Here is an 11,526-nt window from a genome sequence, read left to right on the forward strand (position 1 = left end):
TAACCGTATCTGGTGTGTCAGTTCAAGGATGGTCTCGCTTGGACGGATTGATATTTGCATGCAGATCTTTCCTCTGAATAACCGTACCTGGTGTGTCAGATCTCGGATAGTGACATTTGCAGGGTGTGACATGGTGCCCTTCCCTTTATGTAAACGTAAGTGGTGTGTCAGATACAGGATGTGACATTTTCTCCGAGCGACAATTTCAGGGAGCCCTTTCCCTTTCTAACACTATCTGATCTGCAGAAGTAGGATAGAGACATGCGCACGGTTGACACTTGCAGGGTACAAATTTTTTCTCTCTGTCATTGCCTGGAGTCTCAGAACTTGGATGGTCACATTTGGACAGATTGACAATTGCAGGGAGCACTTTTCGCTATTTGGCAGTACCTGGTGTGTCAGATCAAGGATGGTGACATTTGCAGGGGGTGATACTTGGAAGGAGCACTTTCACGTATATAACGGTACGATATGTATCAAATTTAGGATGATGATTTTTGCAAGGTATGACACTTGCATGCAGCCATGGAGCCATTTCCTCCGTATGACCGTACCAGGCGAGTCAGATCTAAAATGGTTACATTTGCACAGTGTTGAACTTGAGTGCAGCCCATTCTTCTGAACAGGCGTACCTGGTGTGTCATATTTACGATGGTGACATTTGAATGGACCTGGTGAGTCAGATGTAGAAAGGATCACGGATTTTCACCTTTACACGGAGTGTTACGTGCATGGAACCCTTTCCTCTATATGACCGTACCTGTTTTGTAAGATTTAGGATGGTGACATTTGTTTCGATTGATACCTTCAGGGAGTCCTTTTCTCTATCTAACGCAACCATGTGTTCAGAAGTAGGAGACATTTGCACGGATTGATAATTGACTCTGCCAGTACCCGGAGACTCAAAAATTGGATGCTGACATTCGTTCGGATTGACATTTGCAGGGAGTCCTTTTCCCTATCTAAAAGTACTTGGTGTGTCAGAAGTAGGATGGTGTCTTTTGCACGGAGTATCACTTGCCGACAGCCCTCTTCTTTGTGTAGCGATACTTGCTGTGTCAGATCTTGATGGTAACACATGCACGGAACGACACTGGTACCTGGTTTGTCAGATCTAGAATTGTGACTTTCACAAGGAGTAATACCTGCATGGAGCCATTAACTCCCTGTAACCGTACCAGGTGTGTCAGATTACGGATGGTGTCATTTGCACGGAGTAACAATTGCCGGAAGCCCATGGATGGTGACATTTGCTCGGATTGTCTCTTGCCGCGAGTCCTTTTCTCTGTGTAACAATACCTTGTGGGTAAGATCTAGGTAAGTTACTTAACAAACAGGCATTGATCACTTTACTTCTTTTAACCGTATAGAAACCGTAACTTGTGAGTCAGATCTAGGATGGTGACTTTTGCACCAAGTGACACATGCATGGCGCTCTTTCTTCTAAATAACCGTGCCTGGTATGTCAGATCTAAGGTCTAAGATGTTGACTTTTGCACGGTGCGACACTTGCATAGAGCCATTTAATTTAAATAACCCTTACATGGTGCCATTTCTTTATAATAACCGCACCAGGTGTGTCAGGTATTGGATGGTGACATTTGCAAGGAGTGACACTTGCATAGAACCATTTCCTCCATATGACCGTACCAGGTGTGTCAGATCTAAAATGGTTACATTTGCACCGTGTGAAACTTGACTGCAGCCCTTTTCTCTGAGCAGGCGTACCTGGTGTGCCATATTTACGATGGTGACATTTGCATGGAATCACACTTGCAGGATTCACCTTCAGGTTATCCTCTTCTCTGTATCACCCTACCTTGTGAGACAGGAGTAAGATTGTGACGTATGCACGTAGTATCACTTGTATGAACCCATTTCTTCATTCGCTCCGGTTGTCACTTTCAGGGAGCCCTTTTTTCTAACTAACACTACCTGATGAGCAGAAGTTTGATAGAGACACATCTTCTCTTTCTGCCATTACCTGGATTCTCAGAACGTAGATGCTGATATTTGCAGGTAAACTTTTTCCCTATCTAACAGTAACTGGTGTGTCAGATTTGGGTGGTGACTTTTGCATGGACTGAAACTTGAAACTTGCAGGTTGCCTTCTTCTCTATACAAACGTACCTGGTGAGTCGGTAGTAAGATAGTCATATTTGCACAGCTTGAAAATTGAAGGGAGCACTTCTCTCAATCTGTCAGTAACAGGTGTGTCAGATCGAGAATGACATGTGCACGGAGTAACACTAGCAGAGACCCCGTTCTCTATATATACGTACCTAGCGAGTCAGAGGTATGATGGTTACATTTGCACGGAGGGCTACCTGTATCGAAGACATTCACCTATATAAGCGTACGTGGTTTGTCAGATCACCTTTGCATGGTGTCACGTGCATGGAGCCCTTTCCTCTATATAACAGTACCTGTTTTGTCAGATTTGTTCCGATTGACACCTTCAGGGAGTTCTTTTCTCCATCTAACGACGAAACCATGTGTTCAGAAGTAAGAGACATTTGCACGGATTGATAACTGACTCTGCCATTACCCGGAGACTCAAAAATTGGATGGTGACATTCGGTTGGATTGACATTTGCAGGGAGCCCTTTTCCCTATCTAAAAGTACTTGGTGTGTCATAAGTAGGATGGTGCCCTTTGCGCGGAATATCTCTTGCCGACAGCCCTCTTCTTTGTGTAGCGATACCAGCTGTGTGGTGGAAACATGTGCACTTGCAGTGAGACCTCTCATCTGTGTAACCGTACCTCGTTTGTCATATCTAGAATTGTGACTATCACAAGGAGTAACACTTGCATGGATGCAAGTATCGGGTGTGTCAGATTACGGATGGTGTCATTTGCACGGAGTATCACTTGCCGAGAGCCCTCTTTTCATAGAAAAACGTTAATTTTAGAATATAATATAGAAATTACACTGGTAGATCTTAGTATTATAGGTTCATAAACACACAGTTCCTCCAAGTGAAACATAATGCACGATTTTAAGGATTTTCGAGTTCAAAATACATATTTCCACAATCAAACCCACCTATATCATCGTCTATTCCAAGATCACTAAACAAGCCGTTATATCGTTGGGAATTAGCTTCATTTGGGAGCGCATGACGTTCAGCTTCGCTTCCGAAACTGGTTTTCCATTGGGCCATAACGGAGTGAGCAGACCATGTAGAGCTGATCCATTTTCATTTTGAAGCCGGCGACCAACTGCAGATTTCTTAATATTCACTTCAACACAGCGTTCTGCATCAAAATGCGTTTTGAAGAAAATGCTATAAGGTTTATCTTTCCTCAACTCGCTGTCGTTAGGGAGGAAGCTATGGCCTGGAAATAGGAATTTTTGTGTAATCTTTTCAATGGTAGGATGTTGTTCCAAAACTGTTTTCAGAAGTAGAACAATCTTTATATTACGATTGTGGCCTCCGCAAGAATCTGACCACAATATGACTTCTTTGGCTTTGTGCACGTTTTCCATGATATGCTTGTACAAGCAGGATCCAACCTCCTGAGCCCCTCGTCCTGCTTCTCCTTCCAACCAGACATAACAGTGAGCTTTATTATCTTTCCCACTATGAATCCCTAAGTTATATAACCACAACTGACGCTTGTAAAATACCACATTTGTGGGAATACGGGGCAATGGCAGTGTTTTTTCAAGGTGAAAACAAAACGTTTCCAGTTTGTCATCCAACTTCGATTTTTCCATATCGGAGGATTTTAGGTTCTGGGCGTATGTTGCATCTTTAAGATGTTCCTTCTTCTTGTCGTCAAAGATTTCATTTTCGCTGCCAGAGGAATTCTTAATCTGGAGCTGCAAAATGTCACAGAGGTTACACGTGTCCTTCTTGATGCTCTTTCTTTGCAAATTGAATTCTGTCAGGAATATCCTTTTATACAAAGGAAGTGACACAGGATTTTCATACTCCTGCTTATATAAATTGTACATCACATCCATTGTAGTATCTGGTGCCGGAAATTCTCTCTGTGTTTGTTCTCTGGCATAATGGGATTTGTATTTTGGAAACCGTTTTATGTGGTCAACTATTTCTTGAAACTTATTCTGAGGGCATCTGTTCCTTCGATCGGCGATTCCTCGTAGATCCCTTATACCCTTTGGTGATTTTATCTTCTTTAAGGCTAGATGTACTTTCTGGAGAAAGAAAGTCCTGCAAACTTGAATTCCACATATGACGTACTTCCTGGTCACTGTTTTTCTCTTTGAATCTTTCACTCGTTTCCTTTTTATTTCGTGCTCGCTCACCATGGCGCAAATGAGTGCTGTTTGAGCATCGTGAGAATCTGTATTATAGAATTTTTGAAATTCCTTTTGAGCATTTTTAGCACCTAACTTGTAGAGACATTTGCAAGGGGATTAGATACTCGCGAAACTCCTTAGATTCCTTCAATTTTCCCCTCTGAGTCATGTACGTTTCATTCCTTATACATTTCATTTTTCTTGTCTCCCTATTTTGGCTGGGATATTTTCTTTTTCGTCCTTTCTTTGGTCTTCTCGAGCATAATTCACTTTCATCACTAGTTTCTGTCCTTGATTTCTCCTAAATAAAAACAGAAAATTACTACTATTAATAAGAATATTTAAGGTTATAAATCTGCATAAAGGAACTTAAATAGATTAATGAAATTTTAAGTATATTTAGTAACACATTTAACACACCTGAAATTCGTTTACTGCAGTCAAGTGTTGTTGGCTAACTTCTGCTGGAGAGAATGTTGTAGGATCTACACCTTCAGTTGCCTGTTTCTCATCAGATTCTTCCAAAGCGATTGGAACAGCTTCCGCTATTGTATTCTTTTCCTACAATAGTGGTTCTTCGATTACAAAAATTTAGTATTTTGGGGAAAAGTAGCAAACGTGCATACACAGTTTGAATTTCTTATTTAGAAATGTGTTTAACAGCATACTGTATCGTGACGTATTATGCTATCTAATAAGTGTAACGATAACGGGCCGCACCAACTTACCACAAATTCGCGTAATGTAACCAAAGAATTTCGGTCATCTCTCAATGAACTCTGCGTTATGAAGCTGTTCGTCGACTGCCAGTGATCTGCGTTTAATGAAACTGGCGTAGCGATTGCAGGTGTGATGGGACCCTCTAAAATATCTTCGGTTTCCTAAGATAGGAACGCATTTTAAAGTCATAAAACAATACGTATAAACACTGATTTGTGAATTAACAGAAGATTATTGAGGTTTACTCACCTGAAGCATCTGATTCTTCGCTAACAAGAGAATTCGTTCAGACCGAGATATATGAGGATAACGGTCCATTGCCATGTGCTTAGGCTTAAACACGTAGATTAACTACAATGGTGACACATTGCAGAGAAACAATGCGAACTCGAAAGTTGTATAACAAGGAAGGAAACCTGCGCGGGAATCTGCGACGCGGGAATCTACATTTAGCATCTCACGACCAAGTGACTGCATGCGTGTCGTATGGTCATTTGATGCGTAATTCAGACTCAGAAATGGTGGTTGGTCACTTGATGCAAAACTTCAATTTTATGATTGAGATGTTGGCGTTTGGTCAAAATTCATTTCCTGCAAAATCATATTGAGAATAAGAGTCCGAATAATAACCTATGTAAACTAGCTACCAGATGGTGCAATAATCTAAAAAAATCCATTTTGGCGCTTGGTCAATTGATGCATAACACCATCCAATTGCCGGGAGCCCACTTCTCTATATTACCCTACCTGGTGTATCAGAAGTAGCATGGTGACCTCTGCTCGGATTGTCTCTTGCTGGGAGTCCTTTTCTGATTGTAACAATAACTGGTGTGTCAGATCTAGGTAGTCACTTTTACAAACAGTGACACTGGTATTGAGCCCTTTACTCCTCATATGCATACCTGGCGTGTCAGTACTGGATGATGATAATTGCACGGAGTGATACTTGCATGGGGGCCTTCCACCTATACAACCGTACGTGGTGGTATTTGCACGGGTGTATATGGCGTGTCGGACCTGCGATGATGACATCTGCACTGATTGTGTCTTGCAGGGAGCCATTTCCCGTATCTAACAGTACCTGATGCGTCATATCTCGAATTGTCACAGTTACAAGGAGTGACACGAGCACAGAGTCCTTTACTCCATATAACCTTATCTGGTGTGTCAGTTCGATAATATTGACATTTGCACGGCGTGACATTTTCATACAGACCCTTCTTCTGAATAACAGTACCTGGTATGTCAGATCTAGGATGGTGACGTCTGCATGGATTGCCGCTTTCCTTGAGCCATTTCCTCCATATATTCGTACCTGGTGTGACAGTACTATGATGGTGAAATTTGCAAGGAATGCAATATGTCTGGAGCCATTTCTACTAAATAAACGTACTGGTGTGTCATATCTAGCACGGTGACTTGCAAATGAGTGAAACTTGCATGGAGCCTTTGCATGGTGTCACGTGCATGGAGTCCTTTCCTCTATATAACAGTACCTGTTTTGTCAGATTTAGGATTATGAAATTTGTTCCGATTGACACCTTCAGGGAGTTCTTTTCTCCATCTAACGACGCAACCATGTGTTCAGAAGTAAGAGACATTTGCACGGATTGATAACTGACTCTGCCATTACTCGGAGACTCAAAAATTGGATGGTGACATTCGGTTGGATTGACATTTGCAGGGAGCACTTTTCCCTATCTAAAAGTACTTGGTGTGTCATAAGTAGGATGGTGCCCTTTGCACGGAGTATCTCTGGCAGTCGTTCAGCGGGGCAGGAGGCAGAACCAATTCAAAGAGAGAGTGACGTGATTCCAGGGCTCACCCCACGTCACACCCCGCACAGGATCATCGGAGGAATGTCCACTGGGAAACCGACCAAACAGACGACATTGTCCTACCAAGTTGTACGACGCATCCGCACCAAACCTCGCAACCAAGCCTCCGAAGCAGCGACAGTTACTCCACTTCTCATCCGACGCACCATGGCCGATGGACGACAACAACCAGAACAGCCACCAGCACAGCAACCAGCCGCTGCTCCTCCACAACAGCCAGCTCCTCAGCCTACTCTACAGGACCTTACTGCCGTAGTGAACCAGCTGGCCCAGAACATGAGAACTCTAACAGAGCATTTTTTAGAAGACGCTCCACAACTCGACGACTCGGGTGGCGATATGGAAGAACAGGAACAACCATGGCCCTTTCGCAACCTTCGTCCCAATGTCTACAGCAAGGGCCTCGAGACGCCACCCGACCAGAAGGTGTATCAGATTGCGACCGCATTGGAGGCCATGCTCCACACCCTGCCGGCGGGCCGGGACCATCACGACGTCACGACGATATTATGGTTCCTCTCTGCATGGTATGTCCTCGACCCGGCCCAACGCAAGTATGCCTTCAATCGGGCCAATCTGCTCTACATCGCCCTATCACGGGGCTGGAATTCCGCAATCCAGGTCGACCAGGCTACAGGCGACGAGGTGGCCATGCTCCCAGCGGGATTCCAGTTCCAACCCCCGTCCGTCAGAGCGGTCAGCCGCCCCGCACCAGCCAGAGGAAGAGGGCGCGGCACTCGCCGCGGACGAGGACAGCAAGCAGCAGCTCAGCCAGCTCCTGCTCAACAGTGATGGCGGTTACACCGCCCAGCTCCTGCGTAGTACTTCCTCCAGCGTCCAGGAGCCCACTTCGAGGACCCAGCGATCACGACAGACAACACCCTGTCAAACGTCTCAAGAGCATGAGGACACTGCGTCGAAGTCCAAGACGGAAGAGGCCGCCCGATCGATTTCAGTGACCTATGTTTGTATGTATATTGTAATTATTCTTTGTAGTATGATCGCCTTTGTAGCATTTATATTATACCTACACAAAATCTGTAACCCCATCACTTATGTTAAAAGATAATATTAAAGCACGGTGGTACTCACTCCCTCAGAGGGGTGCCACGGTTCTAGCCTCTTGCCCTGCACGGCTGCGCCAGTGCTGACTGCTCCTATACACGTGCAAGCCAATCGGCTATAAAAGCACGAGGGGCAGTTGGCTCTGGGCAGTCGTTCAGCGGGGCAGGAGGCAGAACCAATAATTGTGACTACCTGTCACCTTCTGACGACCATTCCAGACTGACCACCGTCCAGGGAGCGCTCCCGTTTTATAGTAAATCCGGGTGCGCGTGTAATGAATCAAGCACTTCCCTGGACGGTCGGTCAGCCGGGTTGGCCGCCGAGGCGACAGGTTGCCACGAGAGGGAGATACCCCTCTCCAATGCTTTATTAATCAATCTTACATACAGGGTTACAATATATGCATGGGCATGTAATACCGGTCCACGACCTGTGCGTAAAGTCCATAGGGCTACACTGCTATCCGTGAAGATCTGTAGGGTACGGGCCGTGGATGGGATTTCCTCGATGTACCACAAGGCTCCTGTCACTGCCGCTGCGACCTCGGCGGCATGAATGGGAGCTGGGGTGGCGAAAGCCTGGGCCCAGGCCTGATGATGTAGTGGGGCGACGGCCGCTATGGACGCAGGGGTGGCGTCCGTGTAGATTGTATCCATAGGCAGGTCGTAGGATGTCCGTCGTGGTGTGGCGATGAGCTGCGGGGTCAAGAGGCGACGTATCCAATAAGTTTCGCCCGATAGGGCGTGCTTGGAGATGAAGTACGGCCATCCCATCACCCAGGCGCACCATGCCAGGTACCCGGCGATCTGCTGTCGTTCTTCGAGGGAGGCCGTGGGGATGAGACGAACCAGTTGCTGCACTCTCTCCTGGGTGCTGAGGTGAAGCGAGACTTCGGCTGCCGGGATGTCGATAGTTACCCCCAGGTACGTGAGGATGGAGACCGGGGTAAGCTGGGACTTCCTGGTATTGATGGTGACTCCCAGGACGACCCGGAGGTAAAGCAGGATGCCTTCGACGACGTTGGCGGAGAGGTTTGGCCCGTGCAGGAGCCAATCATCCAGATAGGCGACCATTTTGACGGGGAACTCGGATTCGAGTACTTCAGCAATAGCGAGAGCCCACCGCTGCATAACGGACGGTGCTAGGGAATGTCCCATGGGTAGGCGAGTCCAAGCGTAGGAGACTCCTCGGTACCGGACTCCCCAATTGTGCCTGGTTGAGGGAGAGATGGCTAACTGGAAGAATCCGCTGACCAGGTCTATCTTGATGGCCGTGTGATGGGTTGGTATGGAAGAGAGGGCCTGCGCCGGTCCGTACAAAGAGAAGGATGGCCGCTGGATATATGGTGTCCATGTAGAGAGATCGTAGATGATGCGGGCGTCCCCATTTTCCTTCGGGACTAGGAAAAGGGGGAACGCCGCTGTTGGCTGGTCGCGCTGCAGTAACCGATGCTCTAGAAGGTCTTGTATAGCCTGGTCCATGAGGGGAGAAGGGGGGGTTGCGCGGAACACGGACGGGGCGTCCCGTGGCCGTGGTAGATGAACCCCGTTGGAGGTTATGCGTTGCGCGTAACGTCCTAGCGGGGTATCCAGATATGGTACTGGGTGGGCGAGAGGTACGGCTACCGATTGGTAGCGCTGAGGTTTCGGACGCGGAGCCAAGATGGTGGGGCGAAGAGGATCGGTAGTAGGATGGGTGCGAGGTAGGGGCATTAGGAAGGAGCCGGTGTCGTAGTAGCCATCGTCGTTGTCCTCTTCGGTGTCGGAGGCGGGGCGGCCGCCAGCTTCAGATCTGTTGTCTGATTCCGACCCTGCCCTGGAGGGGGCAGGGGAGTCCGGATCGCCCGAGATGATGTCCCATGGTGCCGATCGAAGTCTGAGGTCTTGGAGCGAGTTGGGGTACATCTCTGGTGCTGCAGCGATGACGGTGGCTGGAAGTTCATCGTCGTCGTCTGGATTGAAGGATTGCCAGTAGTCGGCTAGGGCTGTGGGAAGGTCTGGAGCTGGGGCGTAGGTGATCCAGACTCCTGCACCGGACGAGGAAGACCGTTCAGCGGTGCCAGCGCACGGAGCCTCCGACGTCTCCATGCCCCTACGCCTCCAGCGGTGTCGAGGTCTATCTCGTAAGACCATCGTTTAATTGTGACTACCTGTCACCTTCTGACGACCATTCCAGAGTGACACTTGCAGTGAGACCTCTCATCTGTGTAACCGTACTTCGTTTGTCATATCTAGAATTATGGTTATCACAAGGAGTAACACTTGCATGGAGCCATTAGCTCCATGTAACCGTATCGGGTGTGTCAAATTACGGATGGTGTCATTTGCACGGAATATCACTTGCCGACAGCCCTCTTCTTTGTGTAGCGATACCAGCTGTGTCAGATCTTGGTGGAAACATGTGCACGGATTGACACTTGCAGTGAGACCTCTCATCTGTGTAACCGTACCTCGTTTGTCATATCTAGAATTGTGACTATCACAAGGAGTAACACTTGCATGGAGCTATTAGCTCCATGTAACCGTATCGGGTGTGTCAGATTACGGATGGTGTCATTTGCACGGAGTATCAATTGCCGGAAGCCCATGGATGGTAACATTTGCTCGGATTGTCTCTTGCCGCGAGTCCTTTTCTCTGTGTATCAATACCTTGTGGGTAAGATCTAGGTAAGTTACTTAACAAACAGGCATTGATCCCTTTACTTCTTCTAACCGTATAGAAACCGTAACTTGTGAGTCAGATCTAGGATGATGACTTTTGCAGGAAGTGACACATGTATGGCGCTCTTTCTTCTAAATAACCGTGCCTGGTATGTCAGATCTAAGATGTTGACTTTTACATGGTGCGACACTTGCATAGAGCCATTTAATTTAAATAACCCTTACATGGGCCCATTTCTTGTGAATAACCGCACCAGGTGTGTCAGGTATTGGATGGTGATATTTGCAAGGAGTGACACGTGCATAGAGCCATTTTCTCCATACGACCGTACCAGGTGTGTCAGATCTAAAATGGTTACATTTGCACCGTGTGAAACTTGACTGCAGCCCTTTTCTCTGAGCAGGCGTACCTGGTGTGTCATATTTACGATGGTGACATTTGCATGGAATCACACTTGCAGGGTTCACCTTTCCCTATCTAAGTGGACCTGGTGAGTCAGATCTAGAATGGTGACATTTGCACGGAGTAATACTTTCAGGTTATCCTCTTCTCTGTATCACTCTACCTTGTGAGACAGGAGTAAGATTGTGACGTATGCACGTAGTAACACTTGTATGAACCCATTTCTTCACAATAACCGTCGCTGGTGTGTCAGATTTAAGATAGTGTCATTCGCTCCGATTGTCACTTTAAGGGAGCCCTTTTTTCTATCTAGCACCACCTGATGAGCAGAAGTTTGATAGAGACTTGTGCATGGGTAAGATGGTGATATTTGCATGGAGAAACACTTGCAGGGAGCCCTACTTCTCTATATAATCGTACCTGGTGTGTCAGTTCTGGGATGGTGATAATTGCACTGACACTTGCAGGGAGCCCTTTTCTGTGTAACCTTAGCCGGTGTGGCACATTTAGGATGGCCACTTTTACAAGGAGTGACACTTGCACGGAGAGCGGTAATCCAATTTGACCGTC

The sequence above is a fragment of the Anabrus simplex genome, chromosome 14, assembly GCF_040414725.1.
Source record: "Anabrus simplex isolate iqAnaSimp1 chromosome 14, ASM4041472v1, whole genome shotgun sequence".
NCBI lineage: Eukaryota > Metazoa > Arthropoda > Insecta > Orthoptera > Tettigoniidae > Anabrus > Anabrus simplex.